A 23,093-nucleotide genomic window follows, 5' to 3' on the forward strand; every position below is an offset into this window, starting at 1 on the left:
CACACTATCCTGCCAGCCCCCAAATTCGCAACCCAGGACCCACCCTGGGCGACCCCGCTTTTCCTTCTAACGGCCCAGAGCCCACACTTGGCCCTTGGATGGGTGGGTCCAGCCACTATCATCCATCCCTTACTCATCGCCTCCATCCAGGCTGCTCCCCTCTCCAGTCTCACCCCCCGCTCACTGTGGTCAGAGGTAGGACACCCCCTTGCTTAAAACACTTCAGTGGCTTCATTGCTCTCCCCAAGCCTTCCAGATAAAACCCCAAACACCCCTAGCAAGATACACCAGGCCTCCGCAAAGGACGTGCTCGCTCTCCAGCCCGACAGCTCACCTGCTACCCAAGGCGCCAGGCTGCTGAAATACTTAAGTTCCCAAGAGCACGCAGCCGAGAGCACGAGGCCTCAGCTGTGCCCACTTTGTTTTACAGGTGTGGCTCCCTTTACCCACTCGGTCACCGGGTGAACTCCTGCATGCCTTTCAAGTGCCCTCAGGTGTACCCTCAGAGAAGCCTCCAGCTCTCCCCAGCTGCCCCGCCCCTTCCCCCCCCCCCCCCCCGCCCACTGCAGCCTCTCTGCCTAGACCCCGCCCCGCCCCACCAGCTGCACCTGGATCTCACGGCTCAGCATCTCCCAGCACCATGCCTTGCATTTTCTTTCCCCCACTTCCCTGAAATTTAGATAAAGGTTCTCAGTACCAAACTCCATACGAAATTTCTTATTTTGATCATTTTTTCCCAGCACTCATGTTTACTTTATAGAAATAATAAATGCTAACACAGATTTTTGGCACTGTATTTTGCAAAACAAAAACTATGTTTCTTATACACTTGGAAAAGGTAAGGAAGCTGAATCAGCTGTGACAATTATTTTTTTGGAAAACTGTTTTCTCTCCAGGAAGGTGTTCTTAGATGTAAGACAATAAATGGAACAACTAAAGAAAAGGGACAAAAAACGTCTTCTGTGCTAACTACTTCCAGAAGAGATCTGAGCCAAGAGAGGGGGCTCCAAGAGGCCAAAGGTACCTGGGAGAGGGACCCTCGCTGACTGGGGGCTCAGGGCTGGCCCTGGTGCTGCCATCCAAGTGACACATAGCAAGGACGCTCTTGGGAGAGCCTGGCCATCGTCCTGGAGTCAGGGGTCACACGTGTGCCCACTTCTGACCTAGAGATTTCTGAAGGTGGGAGGGAGGCTCTCTGGGTGGCCAGAGAAAGCCAGGCATGAAGGGACCTGGGACGTGTACCTGGCAAGAGCTTGGGGGCACCCTCTGTCCCACCTCAGTCCCCTTGTGCTCCTCAGAGCATAAGGAGAAGTTCTCTGGGGCTCCACACAAAGGAGCAAGGGTGCTAGCAGAGGTGAGCGGGTCAGCCGCTATCAGGTGCCAAAAGGTGACAGCTGGTACTCGGTGCAGAGTGGGGCAAGGCTGAAGCGCCCCTAGAGAAACCCACACACACCATCCACAGGAAGATGGCCCCAGGGTGCCCTCCAGCTGTGGACCAGGCATCTCTGGGCTTTCCCTCCTCTCTGCCCCAGCACCCCAGAATGACAAGTAGAGAAAGGGGAGCGTGTGGATTATACCAAGGTTCACACCATTAGCTGCTGCTCTGTGTGGGAAGTCGGCAGGCTGCCTCATGCCAGGCCTGGCCGAGTGACTCGCCCTGATGGATGAATGTGAGTGGAAGGGACAGTGGCAACCTTCAAACTGACCTTTACTGCATGCCCCCGTTTGTGCCGAGACCAGCGATTCCTGGATAGAGGCTCCTCCTTTAGCCAAGACCCTGTATGGATGCAGCATGAACAAGAAGTAAACCTTGGCCACTGTAAAGCCCCTGAGATGTTGAGGTTGTTTAATACCAGGGTGACTGGCTCTTCTGTTTGCCTCTGACCTTCCTGATTTAGCACTCAAAGTCCTGCATCCCCGGAAACCCCTTGGTCCCCTAGTTCTCCCCGCTGTATCACTCATCACAAGCCGACTGACACAGGCAGGAAGAAGGAAATAGACTCTGATCCTGGAGCCACAGACCAAGCCTGACCTGGGAGGAGGAAGCGGGAACAGTGGCGGTCACACTGGTGGAGTTTAATCTTCACAGTAACCTATCTGTTAATTATGGTCATTATCCCAAATTTCCAGGTAAGGAACTAAGCATTGAAGAGGCAAAGACATCTTGCTTATTAGCAAGTGGGGACTGAAACCCACATGTGTCTGGCTCACTGGTGGTTCTTCTTTCTTCTGCCACACCACTGCCCATCCTGCCCCCAAAGCCACCCCTACAAAGGAAAATACAAATGCCCCCAAAACAAGCACTCCTGAGGAAGAAATCAGGGAAATGTGAGGAGAAGCAATCCCGGTTCAGGAAAGCTACAGAAACTGAAGTAAGAAGTTGTCTCTGGGCTTCCTGGAAGCCAGGGCAGAGAGGGAAATAATCAGTCCTCTTAGTTTATTAGGGTTAGCAGGGCGAGGTATCTATCCAAGAGACTTGTTTTTGTTGTTGTTGTTGTTGTTTGGTTTTTTTATGGCCACTCCATGCGGCTTGCGGGATCTTAGTTCCCTGACCAAGGATTGAACCTGGGCCCCGGCAGTGAAAGCACTGATTCCTAACCACTGGACCACCAGGGAAGTCCCCGGGAGACTCTATGTGACCTGAGCAACGCTGTGCCGAATGGCTCTGGCTCTGGGGAAACAAGCTTTGTGAAAGGACAGAGGACTTCTACCTGGTAAAAGCATGTTTCCCCTCCTGCCCCCACCTGCAGGTGTAACAGCTGGATGGAGCTCTACTGAGACCACTTTGTGAAGCCCCAGGACGTCACTGGGGTAATGGCTTTTGATGATGTTTAATAAAAGGGCACAGCTTAGGAAAATATGGACGATAGTGAATCAACACCCTTGCTTACCCGTGTCTAGTAGCTACATGGTCACCGACCTACTTTGCCACAAAACCCCTAGCTGCCTGCAAGGACCCCTGTGTGGCCACCTCTGCGTCCCCACCACCTTCAAGGCGCCGGCCCTGGACACAGCATCTGCTCCAAAGTACTCTCCTTCCCCCATGCAGAGGAGCAGGGCAGCTGGCCCCGGTTCCATTCTCCATATTCTCAACTCAAGGTTTAATGAGGGGATGAGTGTGGAGTTGCTCTGGTCTGTTCAGATGGTGGTGGCCTTTGAGCAGAGGTGAGAGACTGGAGGGTCCCTGTCCCCTCTGCAAGTCCCCCTGATCCTCTGGTTACTCTGAAAGTTTGTGGGGAGTTTGGCTGCCTCGCTTTGCAACAGATGGATTTAGAGAACATTCACCCATGAGACCAGGTGCCTCGACCCTAAGGTAACCGGGGTTTGCACCACGATCAATCAGCAAGCATTTCTTTAGCCCTAGTGGAAGCCAGGGCACTGGGGACACAGGGGGGTATGTTTAAGATCCCCTCAATCCTGATCACTGCAATAGGCAGGGCCGTGCCTGCAGTTGTGCAAGCAGCGCACTGCCCAATGTCAGTGTACCTGCGCCTCTGTTAAGTGGCAGAGATTTGTGGAGCCATTACTACAAATTTCCAGCAGGTGGCAGTCAAGTATCTTGAGGAAGAAATGCCTTTTTTCCCCTAGCTGTGGGGCATATGTGAGGTACAGGAGCAGAACAGAGGAGAAAATGATTAGCTTACTTGCAGGTGTGTGTGGGGTAATGGAAGGAGAAGGGACCAGGGAGGAGGGGAGACTTGAACCAGGTTTGCCTGGTGGACTGGATGGTTAGAATGATGTTCTGAGCAGAGGAGAGCTCATTTGCAGGGCTGTCAGGGGCCTGGGGAGAACCCCGTTTGTGGCACTTGTGTACCCAGTCCTACTGGAAGCTCTAGATGCTTGGGAATCCTGAAATCAAACAAAAATCAAGGAGCTTGCATTTGGAACGATGGGGTTTAGAGAGCCTATTGAGAGGGTCTCACAAGAGGCAGGGGTTGGGAATCCTGGAGTAGTTTGTGAATCAAAACAAGGCTGGTCAAACTTCCCTGGTGGCACAGTGGTTGGGAATCTGCCTGCCAATGCAGGGAACATGGGTTCAACTCCTGGTCCGGGAAGATCCCACACGCGGCAGAGCACTAAGTCTGTGGGCCACGACTACTGAGCCCATGTGTCACAACTACTGAGCCCGCACGCCTAGAGCCCATGCTCCGCAACAAGAGAGGCCACTGCAACGAGAAGCCCGCGTACTGCAGCAAGGGGTAGCCCCCGTTCGCCGCAACTAGAGAAAGCCCGTGCACAGCAACGAAGACCCAAAACAGCCAAAAATAAATCAAATAAATAAGTTAAAAAAAAACCCAAAACAACAAGGCTGGTCTATGTGGAAAAGGGCCCCAACACCACTGATGGAGGAGAGTCTACAGCATTCCAGTCTTGGAGGGCTACTGAGGGCTGTTAGGAAGATTCTAAGATCTACTTAAGAGGCACAATACAGAGCATGCACCTAGCCCAGCAAAGGAACTCAGTAAATGTTTGTTGAATGAGTGATAAAAGGGACACCTTCTTAGACCTTTGCCAAGTATGTCACTGAAGTACAGGAAAGAGAACAGCCTGAGGAACAAGCTACAGACCCAATGTGCTTTCTGGGAGGACTCTTGGTCCTGGATGGGGATGCACGGACCACTGATGGCACCTGTGTGGGAAGTGGCCCAATTCCAGCCGACAGCTGAGCAGCTGCCCAAATTGAGGTGGATCATGATATGGAGGCAAAGCAGAGAGGTCATAAAGAAGGGTCATAACTTTTTGGACACTGGCTGAAGGAGAATTTTTATTTTATGTGCAGAAAACAATGAGTGGACAAGCAGGTCCAGATTATTCCTTTAACAGGTTTGATAAAAAAGACTGCAGAATAACCTGGAGTCTCAGGAATGTCCGACCCCCCTTTAAATATCCATGAATCACCTGAAAAGGGAACTGATATTCCTTATTGCTTTTAATGCACCAGGCCCTTTATGACACAGCGGTTAGGAGCATGCTCTCTGCTGAGAAGTGATGGTCAGGTTTCAAATCCTGACTCTACCAGGTATTAGTGTCTGGGGTGCAAATCTCAGTTCCAACATATACACGACCCTTAACTTTGCGTGTCAGGGTCTCCTGACCTGGGAGATACAGATGATAACATTACCTACCTCAGAACTGTGGTGGAGAAAGGAGAGGAAGAAAGTGCTTAAAGTGGTATCTGGCACATACTAAACCCTCTATACGTGTTAACTATTATTATTTTGTCATTTAACCATCACAAAAGCTCTATTAGATGGCTGATGTCATCTCCCCCATTTTAAAAATGAGGAAACTAAGTTTCAGAGAGGTTAGGTAACTTGACCAAGGCCAGGGATTTTATAGGAAGGTAGATTTAAACCCAGGTCGGTCCTATCTAAAGCCCATAGACTTTCCACTATGTGGCATGGCCTCCATGCAAAATAAAAAATGGGCACATTCCAGAGTATGCTGTTATGAAATTCTTCACATCAGCACTTCCCAAAGATCTCTCACTGGATACCAACCCCATGAAACTTTAACAATGTTACATGGGGGGAAAAAATCAATGGCCAAAGAAGCGTGGGGAATTCCGGGTTAAATGCTGGGTTTCTCCTCTGCAGGGCTTCTCGGAACCTTAAACAGGGCCCTGCAGAGGGCGAAGTCCGGGAGCAGCGGGGTCTCCACCTGCCCACAGATGCTGGTCCACACGTTTTTCTTCACCTAACATCTAGTGGACAAAGGCTGGATGGGGCACATTAAGGGGAACCTTGCTCTGCAGAATCATTCAGGATGCAGTGATCCTGCTTCCCCTCCTTCCCTATTTCCTTGCCAGAAGGTGGTCAGCATGGCTTTGTCAGCCTCCTGGCTCCTCTGAGATAAGCCGAAGGTCTGAGGACCCTGTCCCACTTTGCCCTGTGAGTGGTCCCTGGCCACTTCCTCTGCCCAGTCCCTGCCCTCTGCTCCGTGCTGCCCTCTGCCTCTCAGCACCCACATGCATTCATCCCACCCACCAGCCCAGACCCAGGGTTTCTCTGCATTGCCTGGAGGACCACGGTGGAATCTGAAGCTGCCAGGGGGGTTCACATGTGCTGCCTCCCTGGAGGATGCAGGCCTTGTTCTCCTCGGCGCCCCAGTGCCGGGGAGGCAGGGCGTGCTCTGTACCTGTCACATCCTGGCTGCTCTGGGAGGCCACCTCCCGAGGGCCAAGCTCTCCTCCTGGCCCTCAGCCTTGACACATCCCTGCATTTGATGATGGTACAGGGGTGATCATCAGGAGGTATCAGTGAGTCACACTCGTTAACCAGAGACACACAGCCTGCCTCCAGGCTGTTGAGGTTTTCTTTTCTTTTCTTTTCTTTCTTCTTTTCTTCCCCCCTTCTTTTTTTTAAAAGCTACAGGATAAGAGAATAGAGCTTGGCCCTAAAGACTCAGGGGAAGAACGCTCTTTCCACCCAAACACCTGCTGCCTGAAGTTGAAGAAAGTCCTAGAAAACATCTGCATCTTGTTCTAAAGGAAACAGAAGGATGCACTGCTGTTATAGGTGGTCAAGAGAAGGATGCTGGTGTGAGGGAAGCAGAGTCAAAGATGGGGTAGCCCGAAAGGTGCTATGAGTTTCGGAGTAGGGCTGTGGATGGAGGCCGGCTGGGACAGGCAGCAGGGAGTGGACCCGAGCGGGGTTGAGACTCAGAGAGGAAAAGGGATGTGCCTCCTTTGAGAATGTGGGGAAGGGAGAGAGAAGGACAGAAAATGGGAAGAATATCGAGCAGTGGTGAAAAGAGATGGAACAGCCTTCGCCTTTCTGCCGTGGCAGGGAGCAAGGCCCACTGCAAAGTGGGGAGGGACCTGAGGACAGGCCGGGAAGCGGTGCAGAGCAAGGGTGGGCAAGGCCGTGCACTGGGGGCTTATCCAGGCCTGTGACCTGCCCGCACCTCCCCCGGCAGGAGCAGAGGAAGAGCCAGGGTTCTGCCCTGGCAGGCGGGGCAGGCGGGGCATGGACGAAAGGGTGAGGGGATGATGTGGGTGTGAAGAGAGGTAGGACGGGGCGGTGGTCAGTCCTCTAGAGCCAGACAGCCTGGGTTCAGCTCTGCCACTTACTAGCTGTGTCCTGGGCCAGTTCCGTGACGCCTGGGAGCTGCAGTCTCCTCACCTGTAACAGGAGGAGGATCCCTCCTCGAGACTGAATGAGGTCAGTACATGAAAAGCACTTAGGATGCCCGTCGGGTTAACAGCAGTTACTGAAATGGATGAGCTGTGAGGTGGGACAAGGAGAAGCCTGGGGGAGGTAAGCACGGAGGTCACAGAAAGCAAACTCAGACCACAAGTCTGGGGTGAAGGGGCTCAAAAATGGTGGGACCCGGAGCACCTTGGGCGGCAGGGAGTGCCTGGCAAGTGGACAGTGAGCTCTGGGAGCAGAAGGCAGCCGATGAGCAATGGGGAAAGGCCTGGAGAGGGACCTGGCGGGGTAGAGACCATGCCAGAGGCCCACGTCTTGCAGCTGGAAGCACTGAGGGCTCCTCAGAATCTGAGAGGGAGGTGCTACTTTAAGAAGTCCATTGGGCTTCTCTGGTGGTGCAGTGGTTGAGAGTCCGCCTGCCGATGCAGGGGACGCGGGTTCGTGCCCCGGTCCGGGAAGGTCCCACATGCCGCGGAGCAGCTGGGCCCGTGAGCCATGGCCGCTGAGCCTGCACGTCCGGAGCCTGTGCTCCGCAACGGGAGAGGCCACAACAGTGAGAGGCCCACATACCGCAAAAAAAAAAAAAAAAAAAAAGTCCAACCTCTTCGTTTGACAGTCAGTGAAACTAAAATTAGAGAAATAACTCCTACAGAAATCTGGGAAGAGGATAATGAGAAAGCTAGATCAACAGGTGATGATAACAAAACGTTAGAGTGACCCAGGAAGACGAGATGGCAAAAGCAAAGGACGACGATTTCCCTACAGAGATGGAGACCGCAGGAGAAGCAGAAGCCAGTGGCTGACAGCACTGCCCAGGGCTGGGCTGCACGGGGGACTCTCGGGGGGCAAACACCCGGCTAAGAAGGGTCAGGGGCATGGTCCCACCCACCACAGGATTTGGCTGATGGGTAAGGAGGCCTCAGAGGGCTACCACGGCCCGAAAGGCCAAAAGCAATGCATCCAACAGAACTTACTAAGCACCCATATATGCCAGGTAATTTCTACAGTGAAAGAACTGGTAATTTGAGTAAACTTCCACCACAAATTGCCTGTGGCAGTCAAATTTCAATTCAGGACGATTTTGTCAAAATGAAGACACTAGGAGTGTGCTGTCCTACGATGATTCATTAATCTTTCAACAGACATTTACTGAGAGCCCCCAAGTGCCAGGCACTGCTCTCCATGGCAGGGCTGGGGCAGGAGACAAGGAGCCTTCTGCTCGTCTGGCATACATTCCGGTGACCAAGGCAAGCAAAGGGTTAAAGGCTGAATGATTCTGGGAGGTGGGGAGAAAGTTGGAGATGGGGCAGGAGGCACAGTGGGGAGGAAAGTCGAACTGTGGGGACATGGGGGTGGGGAAAGGAGTGCTGCAGGTGAGAAGAGCCAGGGCAAAGGGCTGTGGTGGAGGCCACAGGGTGCCGGGCAGACCTCTGTAAGGACCTTGGCTTTGACCGAGTGAAACGGCGATGACATGATCCCACGTGGGATTTAAGTCTGGCTGCAGTGTTGAGAAGAAACCGTGAGGAGGGTGGATCCTGTCGGAGGTCTGTGCGCGTGTATGCGGTGGGGCTGTGTGTGCATGTGCGCGTCTGTGGCGGTGGGGCTCTGTGTGCGCGTGCACGTGCGCGGTGGGGCTCTGTGTGCGCATGTGTGGTGGGGCTCTGTATGCATGTGCGCGTGTGTGCAGTGGGGCTCTGCGTGCATGTGCACGTGTGGCGGTGGGGCTCTCTGTGTTCATGTGCGCGTGTGTGCAAGAGTGTATGTGGGGGGCGGTAAAGAGAGCACCACCAGTGAAGGCCTGTAAGGAGACAACTACAATAGTCTGGAGAAAAGATGATATGCTTCAGGCCTGGTCTGAGGAGTGGCTAAAAGAATTCTAGATATATTTGCAGGCAGGCTGTGCTGATGATGGATGGACATGAGGCGTAAGAGGAGGCAAGGCTGGGTGGCCATGGTGGGGTGATAAGAACCTGTCGATTATTGATATATTGTGAGGGAACAGCCGGCGGGATTTCATGTCTTTCTGCTGTGAGGGGTGTAGCCGGTCTGTAAACTACACAAAGGCCCCCAGCCCAGGGGGCCCGTGGGGGTGAAGATCCCACCGGAGCTCCCGTTGCCAGGCAGCGTGCCCTGTGTGACAGCTGGAGGAAGAGGTGCCTTCTTTTCATCCACCCAGCAGGGCAGGAGCCATTGGTCTGGATCGTGCTGAGTGAGGGGGTCTGCATCACCGACTACACTGCAGCCCACGTACCCACCTCCTGCCTTCCTGGAGCAGCGCCCACCTCCTCCTGTTGGCTGAGTATCCCGTGTGCTGAGGATGGTGCTAGCCCTTACCCAACTCATTTGGTCCTCAAAATGACCTTTTGGGGATGGTAAAAAATCACCATCATGTAAAAGATGGCACTGAGGCTCAGAGAGGTGTAGCAACTCGTCCAAAATCACACAGCCGGAATGGAGGAATCAGGGACAGAGACCTGATGTGCCTAACTCCAGAGCCAGGACTCCGTACATACTTTGTTTCTTCAGAGACTCAGCAAAGAAAAGCAAAAGCTCCATCCCAAGCAGGAGGAAGAGGTAGGGCCAGCTCTCACCCATCTGCCTCCTGCCTACAGTGCAAGGATGCCCAAACGGGTCACAAGGCCGTGAATCGACCAGAGTGCTGGGGGCACGGCAGGTGTGCTAAACTGGTTAAACAGTTAATGAGATGATCCTTCCTGTTTCAACTCGGAATGACTGGGAACCTTTGTGAAATGCACTTGTCTACTTGCCTGCCCTGGCAAGCACAGTTTGAGGGAAATGATTTAATTGTGTGATGAGTCTCAAGGCCTCCTGCCAGGGCCCTAGATCTAAGATGTTCATCTGAGTGTTTCCTGACCCCAGGAATAACCCTGCAAGTTCCTCTTTTAACTAAAACGGAATCAGCTTGTTTTCTTTCATTGGTCTCCTTCCTACACAAGGAATAAACAAAATTTCAGTGATTTCAGTTTCATTTTTCTGAGCTTTGGTTACAGCAAGTGAGTGTTACAAGTCTAAGAATCTGAAACAACATGAGTTGTAGAGCTCAAGATACTTTTTCTGAGAAAATATGCAGTGCAGGAATCACAACAAAAATAACAACACAAAAACTGTAGCAGCAGAAACCACACACTGGGCTTTTATTCTGTGCCATGTGGTGTTTTTTTTTCATTTAGTTCTCAATTAGAAGTAACTAAGTCTCAGAGACGTCAAGTAAGCGGCCTGTAAATCCTCAGTGCATGAGTGGGAAAGCCAGGATTCAAACTCGGGTCTGTCAGACTCCAAAGCTCTGTGACAGGTAAAGGAGTTATTATCCTTTATGAATGAAGTGGAACAAAACAAAAATAAAACCTGCTGTAAATCAATAAAAAGGCAATCACCCTAGTGGAAAAATAAAGATTATGAATAGGTAATTCACAAAATTCACACAATCCATTTGCGCAGGCAGAGGCCACAAAACAACAAAAACAAACTTGGTAAAAAGCAAGGAGCCTGACTGGTTTTCCTTTCCGTAAAGATCTGCACATGGATGTTAAAATAAATAAATACATACATACAGATGGGATGGGTGAAAAAAACAGAGATGGCAAAGATGAAAAAAGATAATAAAAACTATGTTTTAGACTCTTTAAGATTATATATTTTCTAAAACAGCCAGGGGAAACATCCAAACATCTTATTTCTCTGGCAATGGATGCAGTTAAATTCTGACTTCTATTATATATCCTTATGTAAAAGGACATTTCTAAGATAAGTGAAACCATTTCTTTTTATTTCAAGTCTATCCTAAGGTTTCTCCAGCTGATTTATAGGCTAAAATACACACACACATTCTCTCTCCTTCTCCCTCTCTCTCTTGTACTTTCAAAGACTCAATACAAATATTTTTAACATTCTTTTCATTCTCTTGAAATAAGATTTGTAAATAATATAACCTTACCAACACTTACAATTTCATAAACAACGTGACTGTAGTACAAAGAAGAAAAAAAATAAAGTTAGTTAAAATAAAGTAATATGTCTATCAATACACAAAGATTGGGCACAGCTACTCTAGAGACATAGTGAAAGATATAATGAGATGCTTGTATCTATTTATAACAAATAGGTAAACCTCATATACCTGGTGGTTGTGTTCCTGGAAAATTCAGTATATATTAAAAACATGCAAAACTTACTTATGTTTATGTAAACTGGAGTCAGACTCTAGGCCCAGATCATTATAAACAGGGTCTCACCTACATGAATACCCACTGAACTTTGGCAAGTTGGGTAGGATGTTGGACAATCCTTTATTCTCCACGTGTTACATCCAGCATCCCTGCTGCCCCCCAGTGAAAGCCCTGTGCCCCATGTTGTGACAGCCCAACCACCCCGCACATTCCTGAGATGTCCTATAGGGGGCGCTACGTACCCATTCACAACCAGTAGTACGTTTCACCTGCATTTTCTACAAAGAGAAGGGTCAAGGAGGGCTTAAGATATTTACTCAAAGCCATATAGGAAATCAACAGCAGAGTATACAGTAGAGGAGGAAGGGAATTATTATAATATTTATATTTATTAAGTGCTAGACATTGTGCCAGGTGCCTTTTGTTATGTCCATCCAGGATCTCATCTAATCCTCCTACCAACCTTGGGGTTAGTTCTATTAGCGTCCCCAGTTTTCAGACAGAGACACTATGTTTCAGGGAAGCTAGGACACTGCTCAGGGCCCCGTCTTAGGTAACTACAGAACTAGATTTTATCCAGTCCTTTTTCTATTGCTTCAAGCTGCTCTCCCTCCAGGTTTTGGGCCCACACCTTGGAAACGAGGTCCCTCACTTTCCTGCTTATCTCTCGGAAATAGTAACTGGGATACACGCTATCTGAAAAGCAACAGACAAAGAGAAAGATGGTTCAGTCCGTTTCTCAGCCCTTCTGGCTCAGCCAGTGTGGCCAATGCCTGGACCAGGAAAGCCCAGGGGCATCTGAACACAGGAAGCAGACTCTTGATAAAGTCATGAATCACCTTTTCCTGGATTCTTGGGGAAACCTGGCCTGAGCTGCCAGGGTCAGGGCAGGATGACCAACGTGACTGCAGGCTGGGTCTTGGGGACTGTTCCTGCCCCCAGAAGACCCCATGCCTCCATAGTCCCACTGCACGCCTCACAAGACGGCCGGCAGCTGAGGGGCTGGGGCCCATGCCACTGAAGCAGGAAGGGCCGGACAGTGAATGAGGGCTTGGTCACCAAACCTTGAGGTATCATCAGGTGTGGGGAATGGTTTGAAACAACAACCACAGCTTCATGGCACATCTGCCTCTGCTTATTTAACCCTCAAAACATCCCTAGGAAAAGGTACTGTTATTTCTATCTTACAGAAGAGCAAAGAGACTGCAAGTGACATGCACTTAGTTACACAGCTGGTGAAGGGCAAGACCAACACTCAAGCCCAGGTTAGACCGGCCCTGACACGCGCCTTCCCACGTTCCCCTCCTGCCCTTCCAAAACCCTTCCTGATGCATGCATTTCAGGAAAATGTGTATTCGGCACCTGCCATCCCAGCTTTGGAGGGTAGGTGGGCATCATCCTTCTACTCCACAACCGCTGGGGCTGTTCTGGGAGACTGAACGTTGGACTAGGAACTTGAAGATATGGTTCAGTCTTCGAATTCTTAGGCACCTTTCTCCCTCTGCTTTCTGGCCACAAAATCATGACGAAGCATTTTGAACAAGAAACCTATTGCATTTGACTTCACGTGCAGGAAAAGAAAATACTAAGAGTCCACATTTGTCACCCTGATCTAAACCCACGGCATCATGAACCCTGCAGGCCTGGCAGAGTTCAGATGAACCCATTTGCTGGTGACAAGGCAAAGGCCTCTGGGGCCTCTGGGGACTTCCCTGGCGGTCCAGTGGTCAAGACTCCGTGCTTCCAGTGCAGGGGGCGTGGGTTCGATCCCTAGTTGGGGAACTAAGATCTCACATGCCGCACGGCCAAAAAGTAAATAAATAAAAAATCAAAAAAAAATTTTAAAAAGAAAACAAAACAACAACAAAAACAAATTCTGAGGAGGTTTCATAGGAAATGGTTCAACTCAGGCTCCCTTCCAATGATTTCTTGCAAAATAAGTCAAAGTAGGACCAGCCCCAATCTAATGCACCACGGGCTTACTTTTAGCGCTAAGATTATGAGATATTATAGCTCTGTGGCTCAGTCTTCACTCTGCCACTTCCTTGTGTGATTCTGGACAACATCTGACCTCTGCTCCTCAGGTTCCTCACTGGCAAAATGCAGATATTGACAGTACCCACCTCACAGGTGATTGTGAGTAGTAAGATAAGTCATATAAGGAGCTTAGAACAGTGCCTGGCCCATGGTAAGCGCTCAGTGAATGTTGCCAAGCATTCATATTAATGTGGACTGCCATGTCGCACAAGGATGGCGGAAGGCACTGGAGACATTGGACCCTGGGGAGGGAGATAAGAAGGTGGGGAAGAGAAAGGAAGGGAGCCCATGAGCACAACTTCCAAACTCAGAAAGTGGAGTCACGCCACGCCTACGGACCTTTGTTCTGTGCTGCTACAAAGGGCAGAACTAGGTCAATGAGGAAATGGTGCCAAGAGGCAGATTTGGATTAGAATAAAGAAGGGTTTTCTAACAGGCAAACATATCTGTAGAGGGGGAGCAGGAGGCTTGGTGTGTGGGTGCCCCAGGGGGCCAGGGGCCCGACTGTCCTGATCAGTACAGATGGGATTTTTCTGCACAGGAGGGTGGCCAGAGGAAGTGACCCCTGATGCCCTTCCCCTGGACCATTCTATCACTCTGATAAGGAGCAAATAAGTGCAGATAGCCAGGGTGTGGCTCATCAGCCTTAAGGAAGGAGGATGGACTTTAGACAGGTCTTAAAATACACAACCTTCAGGACTTTCACTTAATGCTCTGAGAACACCAGGTGGTAGTGGCAATGGGGCTCTGACCAGCAATGGCTCAATGAACCAACAGTGTTTCTGGAATGCCTGCTGGGTGCCTGGCACAGTGATTCAGAGAAAGAGTGAAATGACAAGGCTGTGGCAACAAACCATGAACATTTCCTTACTTTGGAAAATTTAAAGGCAGCATCAGTTACAAATGCCACCATTACTGGGGACACACAATATGAAGTGATCAGGCCTGCTAACTCCATGGGCTGGGACTGGGACAGGAAGACTGGGGGCCATCCTAGTCCATTGGCAACTTCCCAGCCTCTTTTCAGGTGAAGGTGTCAATGTTCTTTACCACTGAACCTTTTACTGACACACCCCCTGACCCGGGTTTACTTGGTCTCCTGGGCTGAGCTGCACACAGAGAAAGGTGCTGGGACACGGTGAAATGGCCAGGAGCAGGAAACAAGACAGAGAAAGGGGAGAATCTGCTCCTTGAAAACTGGTTCAGAGGTGGGACACCCAGGAGGTATCCTCCATCTCGAAACAGCGTTACCTTTATAAACTATAAAAATGAAAATTTTAATTTTATCAGCAAAAATATTACTGGGCTGTATTAAAACTACAATACAAATCTGAGAAAAAGTATGAAATTTCCAAACTAAAGCTCATCAGCTATTTTCCAGGTAGTGGAAACTGCTAATTTATACATTCTCAACTCTGAGAACTCAAAAGCAGGTGATTGGCAGTAGGTATCAAAAGATTAAGGAAAAATAACAAATTATGGAGGTGACACTGGGGATGTTCTATGTACTGATTTCATTCTTTGCCACCTGGAAACGCCTGGCAACATGTTTGAGAACCACTGTCCAGGGTGGCTAGGAGCTCACTGGGCAGGAAGACAAACCCTCTCTGCTCAGAGAAGAACGTGCTCAATAACCCAAAGGCCCAGCCTAAGTAACACAGGCCCCTAGTCGCTGGGTCTGCCGTGGCCCTGATTCCTCCCTCCCCACGCGGACCTCCTCCCCTGCAGTTGTAGGTTCAGTCCCAGAACATCACTGTCCTTCCCTCTCCATTTGTCTGTCTGTAAGTAACTCCCACTGCTTCTTCCGGCCTGTGATCCGTCCTCTCCTCTCCCACTCACTCCTCTCTCACTCACTTGTCTCTGTGCTGCCCGCTACAACCTCAATTTAAAACCACTGGCCTCCAGCACTGTAAGAGGAGTCTTCTCCAGAAGCTTCCACAGTCTTTCCTTCCTTGAAAAGGCTTCTTCAGCTCCCTCTGTCTCCTCCCAGCCTCAGAAAGAACTAATACCCAGATCCCACCCAGCCCAGGCATGTGCTGGGCATCAGCCCAGGGCAAGAAAGAGACACATGTTCCAGCTTCCGTGCCAGCTCTAGTCCATCGATACTGGCTGCCCAGAGGGCCGCGCAAAGAAGGATCCTGAGGGTCAGAAAAAAAGACGACCACTATGCTGCTCGGTTATTACCCTGCTACCTGGCGGTCAGAGGACTGGGAACAACAGCACTCATGCCGCCCTGCCCCCCAACCCATGCTGTCCCAGGACAGGGCAGAGCATCCCAGGAACTCAGACCACCTGCCCCTGGCCTGTACCCAGTCCTTCATTCCCTTTGGTGTTTCCTTGAAATCTCCCCAGTGACCCATTCCCAGGCTCCTCCAAAACTTCAATATTTATATTCACCTTCACTGGCACCCACTGCTGCACTGCACTTTCCCTCCTGCAATACGCAGCAAATGTGCTGCACCTTTCACAGCATAGGGACTTCCCTGGCGGTCCAGTGGTTAAGACTCCGTGCTCTCAAGGCAGGGGACACAGGTCCATCCCTGGTTGGGGAACTAAGATCCCGCATGCTGCATGGCATGGCCAAAAAAAAAAAAAAAAGAAACTTCACAGCATCTATAAAGCTTTTCCCAAGTAGGTCAGAGAGCAACTGATTTTACCTTTGCCTTGGTATCCAAACACACAGATTCTAAAATTCCCCACTTTATCAACATCTCCACTCACTAGCTGGTTTATTGCACACATATAACTTGGTTTACTCATGCATATGGTGATTATTGACCATCTTGATGTCTGTCTGTCTGTCTGTCTGAGACTGTGAATCCTGAAGGGCAGGAATCAGATCTGTTTAACTCACTGGCTCCAAGCTTGGTAGAGCAGGGACCATCAGAGAAAAGCACAGAGACTGTGGCCCCAGCGCAGCTCTGCCGTGACTCACCATGGGGTCCAAGTCACTCTGCTCTCTGGGCCTCAGTTTCCCCAACTACAATAAGATGTACTTGAACTAGAGGGTCTCTGAAGTCTCATCCAGCTCTAATGCACTATGAGAACAAAGGCCAAAAAGTGTTAGATCCACGTCTTTTCATGACATATGTGGGCAATATTTACTCAGGGTCTGGCTCAGCAAGATATCACAATACAGCTCCTTTGAGTGGCGTGGATCCGCCATTGCAATGAGTGAATGACTCTACAGTGGATATTTAGTGCGGTGGGATGTATGCTTGGATGGCTAAGTATGATGGACAACAAAGAATAATTTTATTTCCCTTTGAGAACATAAGTACACTATTCTATATTTATACCCTCCATCTCCTAATTTAGACAGTGTAGAACTTCTGAATAGCACTCACTTGCCAATAACTTCCTTCTACATCTAAAAGAAGAATAGGAGTCATATAAGTTCACAGATTGAATGGATGGTTGATTTACAAAGCCCTTAAAATGTGGCTGCAGGCTGACGCTGGCAACCCCATAATTAGATATGGCATATTCTGCAATGATGTATTTTTTTTTTTACTGTTTTTTAATAACTCAGCTCTCCTTCTGGGATGAGGGGGAAAATGGAATTTGTTAAAAATAAATCGAGATTTAGTGGCTTTTCAGCCTTCTGCTGCTTGTTGCTCACAATATTCTATAAATAAACGAAGCCCTGCCCTATAGTGCACTGTAAACACCCACAGACACTCAGAGCCAAATTCTTCCAATTATGACCCTGTGCCAGTTGCCAAGCTACTGCAAGGACCCACTTGAAAGGCAGCCATCTAGGCCGTTTCCTGATTAAGCTGCCCAGTAGCAAGGAATCAAGGCCTGCTGCCTTGGCATCGTATCTAGTCTCAAAGAATTGCTCGATCCAGTCTCAAAGAATTGCTCAATGTCCTTGAAATTAAGCCTTTTCCTTGTGATCGAATTACAATTCAGAGGTAAGTGAAAAACTAACTACCTATCCATCTACCCATCTGCCTGGGTCATGTGTGTTTTTAAGATCCTGGGCTGTCACATATTAGACTTAAATCAGCAGCAGAAGTGCATTCACAGCAATGTTTTTAATTGCACCCACCGAGCAAATCAAGGTCAAACAAAAGTAGGTCAGCAATGAATGTGACAGGTGAGTCAGAGGCAGCTTGCCCCTCTGCTCAGCAGCTTCACTCACCCATCGGTTTGGGTCACTGTTGCCCAATGCAGAGGCTGAAATGGTCATTTAAAAATGCATACTATACCCCGAGAGGGGCGATGCAGCTGGCGTGGAGTGTCAGGCTGACAGCTCTGTGGTCCAAATGCCAATGTACAGGTTGGGATGCCCCCAGCTTTCACATGGTCTCCACAAGCCCTTTAAAAACTGCATGTGGAGAATCAGGAGATTGCAGTGTGCCAGAATCTCCCTGAGAGAGAAATTGCTCCAAGCAGCACTGGAGCAAAATGGGCTCTGGCTAGAAACTGATGACCCTCCCTCCTGACATGGAGGCTCTTCATTCAGTGTCAGCTCCACTGGGTGAGCGGGGAGCAGCACTTCTCAAGCTTGCCAGGAGGCCTTCAAAAGGCCCTAGACTTGGCTCCCAGCCCCGGAGCTCATACTCGGAATGGGGAGCCAGTTAGTGAACAAGCACCACCTAATGGAGAACCGACATGTGCTCAGTGGTCAGATTACCCAAACTTAAAACTGGGACCTACTCTTAGAGGGCAGAATGGTTAACAGCGGGTGTCCTGGAAAACCTGGGGTCTACGGGTCACATAGCACCAAGCCTCCCCTGCAAGGTCCCCCCTGGCATTGACCTAAAGTGTCCCTTCCTATGGCTTGCACCCCACCTGGGGGTTCTAGCTTCTTAATTTCTGAAATTGTTTCTTTGTTTCTTTGTGTCTCCTCTGATCAGAATGTGAGCTTCACAAGAGCAGAGACCCCCTCTGTCTTGTTCTTGAGTGTTTCCAGAGCAACTAGAACGCTGACTGGCTCAGAGTGGGTGCTGAATAAACAGTCACTAAGTAAAAGGATCCATGCCAAACCTCTGCAAGCGCATCCCATGTACCAATCTCCCTGAATCCTTGCAACAATGTTAGGAGGTGAAATTATTCTCTCTTCTGCACAAGGAGAAAATCAAGCCTTCAAGGAGGGTATGTGCTTTCCCAGGCCTGCACATCTAACGAGTTGATGGAGCTGGAATTCCGAGCCAGGCGTGAAGAGTTCTAATCCTGGCTTTAAAGTGAGCATCTGTTGCTTTTATAATTTAGAAAAAGCAAAGAAGAAAAACTTTAAAGAAAAAACTACACATCAGAAAAAGCTTTATATTAAGTGATCTAATATGTGATGAATTTAGTTCCTGTGCCCAAAATCCAAGTCCCTCTTCTAGCTGCAGAGGGCACTGGCACTGTAGCCCGAGCAGGAGGAAAAATTCTGGGGCCTCCTTTATGGAAGGTTTGTTCTTGTCTTTCTGTGAGGACCCAAAGGATGGACAGGGAGGGGAGCAGGCATCAGAAGCAACCCCCATGATTCCCATTAGAAACAGCAGGCCCATTCCATGCTTTGCTGGAAAGGCTCTAAAGAGATGCCGACAAGCAAGTTAGAAGACTAAAGAGTTAAGGTGCTTGGAATCTGCCTTCTCCCAGACCCATACCTTGAAAACCAGAGTGAGAAAAAAGAAAAGGGGAGGAAGCATACTTATGAAGACTAAAATTTCAAAAAAACCCCGTAAGTTAAAAAGTAGAGGGACTCCCCTAGTGGCGCAGTGGTTAAGAATCCGCCTGCCAATGCAGGGGACACGTTTGAGCCCTGGTCTGGGAAGATCCCACGTGCCGCGGAGCAACTAAGCCCGTGCGCCACAACTACTGAGCCTGCGCTCTAGAGCTCGCGAGCCACAGCTATGAGCCTGAGAGCCACAACTACTGAGCCCGCACGCCTAGAGCTGGTACTCCACAAGAGAAGCCACTGCAATGAGAGGCCCATGCACTGCAATGAAGAGTAGTCCCCGCTCGCCGCAACTAGAGAAAGCCGGCACGCAGCAACAAAGACCCAACACAGCCAATAAATAAATAAATAAATTTGTATATTTTTTAAAAAAGTAGAGATTTACATTTACCTGAATTTAAACCACTAAACCCTACTGCAGCTAAGCTTATGCACCTTTATAATCTATATATCACAATAAAATTCTTATTAGTCTGATATTTGGGGCCAAAGAACCCTCTCCAGTTGGTCTCCTAGATGCAATTATGGCTTGAATTTATGTGCATATCAGTAGGTCAGTCTCATCAAAAAGACTAGGCCAGTTCTAATGTGTGGATACGTTTCTCAAATATGGGGAAGAAATGAAAATGGCAAATCGTATCAGTAAAACAGGTATTTCCAACTGCTACCAGGATGGCCCAATAGCCCTCGAATACAAACATCCTACAGAAACAGAACGCCCTCCACGGTTGTGAATGAGGAACAGCAAGATGATAAAAGAGCATGTGAATTAACCTACTGGGTCTCAGTTTCTCAGCCAGGATCACTGGGTGGGCTGCGGAGAAAATATTGGGCTTATCATGGCATTTTTCGGGAGAGAGGCTCCATAAATTTCACCAGATTCACAAAGTGATCTGTGACCCCAAATGACAGGAACACTCACCAGCCCTATCTTTGCCTTGCCTGTTTTCTCTGGATAATCCTCCTGATATAAACAACAATACAGGAAGCCCACCCCCACCTTACCCCCGCCATGCCTCTGGCTTTCACAGCAGACAAGATGACACTGACAATCAGGGAAAATTGTCCAAGCTGTTACCTGAACAGCCCAGCCACTGAGGACTGCCCAGTCAATGACTGAAAAGAGGTCATTGGGCTGGAAGAGACCGAAGATCTTTTAAGCCTTAGCTTGAGCCCACTGCCCACACGGGGACAAACAGCACAACCAAGAAGACCGAGAGTAAACTTAGGGACCAGAAAGTCTTAGGCAAGATTAACTTGGGAGCAACCGTGTGGGACGGGAGAAGAACGTGGGCTTTGGAGCCAGGCAGGGTTAGGTTCAAATACTGGCTCCATCTACATACTAGTCATGTAGCCTTGGGATGGGGATGATGATGGTGCTGATGATGAAAGCAGCATCTACGATGAGCTATTATTTACTGACAGCACCAAGTCTAGCATTTAGTAAGCAAGTACTTATGAAATAACATGTTATTTTATTTAATTTTTCACAGCAACCCTGTGAATACTCTCTGTATTATCTCCATTTTCTACATCTGGAAAAAGAAGGTTAAAAAGGTTAAGTAGCATTCCCAAGGTCCACAGCTAGGGGGGATTCAAACCCAAGTCTGTTTGACTCTCAGCCCAGGCTTGTACCTACTAAGCTTCACTGCACTGCCAAGCCTCAGCTTCCTCATCTGTGAAAAAGACAATAATACCCCTGCGGGGTGGGAAGAATTAGACAGGATGCATGTGAAGGGCTTAACACAGTACCTGGCACACAGGAAGCTTTATAGTGTAGCTATTAGTGTCATTCCTACGACATCTGGACCTTTGGAAGAGAGAGGGAGATGTGGGAGGCGGGCATCTGGCTGCACAGATGGGACAGCATCTCACACCACAGGGCTCGGCAAACAGGATTAGGAACTTGGGACCAAGGCTTAGGGGCCTGGGATGACCTACTCCCCCTTAGGGACAGAGAGGGGACACCTCAGCAAGATGGGTAAGAACGTGTTTACTCAGAGATGAAAGGCTTTGCATCAAAATGTGGGGAGGATTGGGGATTTGGGGAGGAAGGAATAAGTCAAGCTCAAGAAGAAAGTTCTCAAGAGGCAGTGCCAGACAGCACGGCTATGCCTGCGATAGGAATGTGGGCCCACTGTCCTTCTGACTCCCTGACACCCAGGAGAGGACAAGAGTTCCTGTGCATGTTTATGATAAAGGAGATGCCTAGCCCCCCAGGTTATCAGTAAACCCCACCTGGAACTTGAGCAGAGCCTAGTCATTCTTAAAGAAAAAGAGAATTTGTTAGAGTGAGTCTCCCTTGGAGTTAAATATGAAGAAATGTATTCATTGCAAGAAAGAACCAATGACTTAGTGTGGCTTGTAATGTATAATAACATCAGGGACCCATCTGTAGGAAAAAGAATCAGACTCACTGATACCATCTTGACTACTTTCTTAGTGGAAGACTGAACGGGGAGTCTAGGAGCAGCAGAGTCACTCCTCAGAGAGATAATTACTGCACTGCAGGGGATGCGCATCTGGGGGCCGACATTTGCTTGGGGAGAAAAACATTACGGAGCGTCACCAGCCTCTCCCCAGACCAGCTAGTCCCCTCCTGTTTTTCTTTTAAAAGCATTGCTATACCAAGTTATTCCCATAGGAACCAAAGATACTCAAAGGTCTTCACAACCTGTCCTCAGTCCCCTCTCTTCCTCTCTACAGCTCTACACAGGGCTCAGCATCAATTTCCTGGACCATTTTATCTGCCTCTAACTAGTCCTGCTGCCGCCTCCTACAGTCCAGCCTCCACACTGCCACCAGCTGGCTTTCTAAAATAAAAGTGCTGACCACGTCACTCACCTCCTGAAAGGTGTCTACTAGATTCGCACTGCCCATGGAATAAACACCGAAGTCTTAAATTGCATTCATTCATTCATATTTTTCATGACCAACCTAATGTGTGATGATCACCTACTGTGTACCAGGCTCTGTTTTGGGCCCTGGAGATAGAGTGGTGAATGAGACAGATTAAGACAAGGGCTCATCCTCATGGATTTACATTCTAGGTAAGACAAACAATAAAGAATACAAATAAATATATAATATAAAGTCAGGTGCTAATGAAGAAAAATAAAGCAGAGTAAGAGAACAGAGTGAAGGTGTAAGGGGTGGGGTAGGACAGTGCCTTTTAAATAGAGGAAAGACCACTTGAACACAGACCAGAACAGAGTGAAGGGAGGATTGCTGGGGAAGAGTAATCCAGGCAGAAAACAGCAAGTGGAAAGGCCCTGAGGTAAGAAAGAGGAACAGCAAGAAAGACACAGGGGCTGGAATGGAGTGAGCAAAGCAGAGAGTGCTAAGAGATGAGACCAGAGAAGTAGGAGGGGAAGGCAGGACAGGGCGGGGAGTTCAGATTCTACTCCAAGGATGCTAGGAAGCCACTGGAGTGTTTTGAGCAGGGGAGTGCTGTGATCTTATTTACTTTTTAGAAGGTCATTCTGGGGGACTTCCCTGGTGGTGCAGTGGTTGAGACTCGAAGCTCCCCATTCGGGGGCCCTGGGTACTATCCCTGGTCAGGGAACTAGATCCCACATGCATGTTGCAACTAAGAGTTCGCATGTCACGACTAAGGAGGCCTCGAGCCACAACTAAGGAGATGGCAAGCCACAATGAAGGAGCTCACCTGCTACAGCTAAGACCCAGTGCAACCAAATAAATAAATAAATACTTTTAAAAAAATAAAATAAAATAAAAGGTCATTCTGTTTGTGTGGGAGGCTGCTAGCAGCAGGGCCAGAGTAGAAGCAGGGAGACCTGTTGAGAGATAGGGGACCTCTGGACAACGGTAGGGAGGTGTGGCGGCTTTTAGGATATACTGTGATAGAACAGCTGTCAACATGGTAAACACACAAGCGAGGGAAGGAGCAGGGTCAAAGATGAAACCTACATTTTGGGCCTGGGTGACCAGGTAAATGGTGGGGCCACATAACACAGGGGAGACTGGGGAGGGTCACATTCCTGCCTAAGACTTGTATTTAGTTATGTTGGGTCTGGGATGCCC

General features: G+C 49.1%; 1 protein-coding gene across 9 annotated transcripts in view; it reads right to left on the minus strand.

Annotated features, from left to right (window-relative positions):
- Nucleotides 1-23,093, minus strand: part of BMAL1 (basic helix-loop-helix ARNT like 1) — a gene marked incomplete at its 5' end in the record, with an annotated part of 106,449 nt that overhangs the window by 37,682 nt on the left and 45,674 nt on the right. Inside the window, one exon of one of the 9 annotated variants that reach the window (XM_081240266.1) lies at nucleotides 1,707-1,725. The exons of the other annotated variants lie outside the window; for them this stretch is intronic. Of the gene's footprint in view, nucleotides 1-1,706; nucleotides 1,726-23,093 lie in introns of those variants that run through there. 9 annotated transcript variants of the gene reach the window in all.

This window comes from Mesoplodon bidens (genome assembly GCF_964165515.1).
Source record: "Mesoplodon bidens genome assembly, chromosome: 7".
In the NCBI taxonomy this organism is placed as follows: domain Eukaryota; kingdom Metazoa; phylum Chordata; class Mammalia; order Artiodactyla; family Ziphiidae; genus Mesoplodon; species Mesoplodon bidens.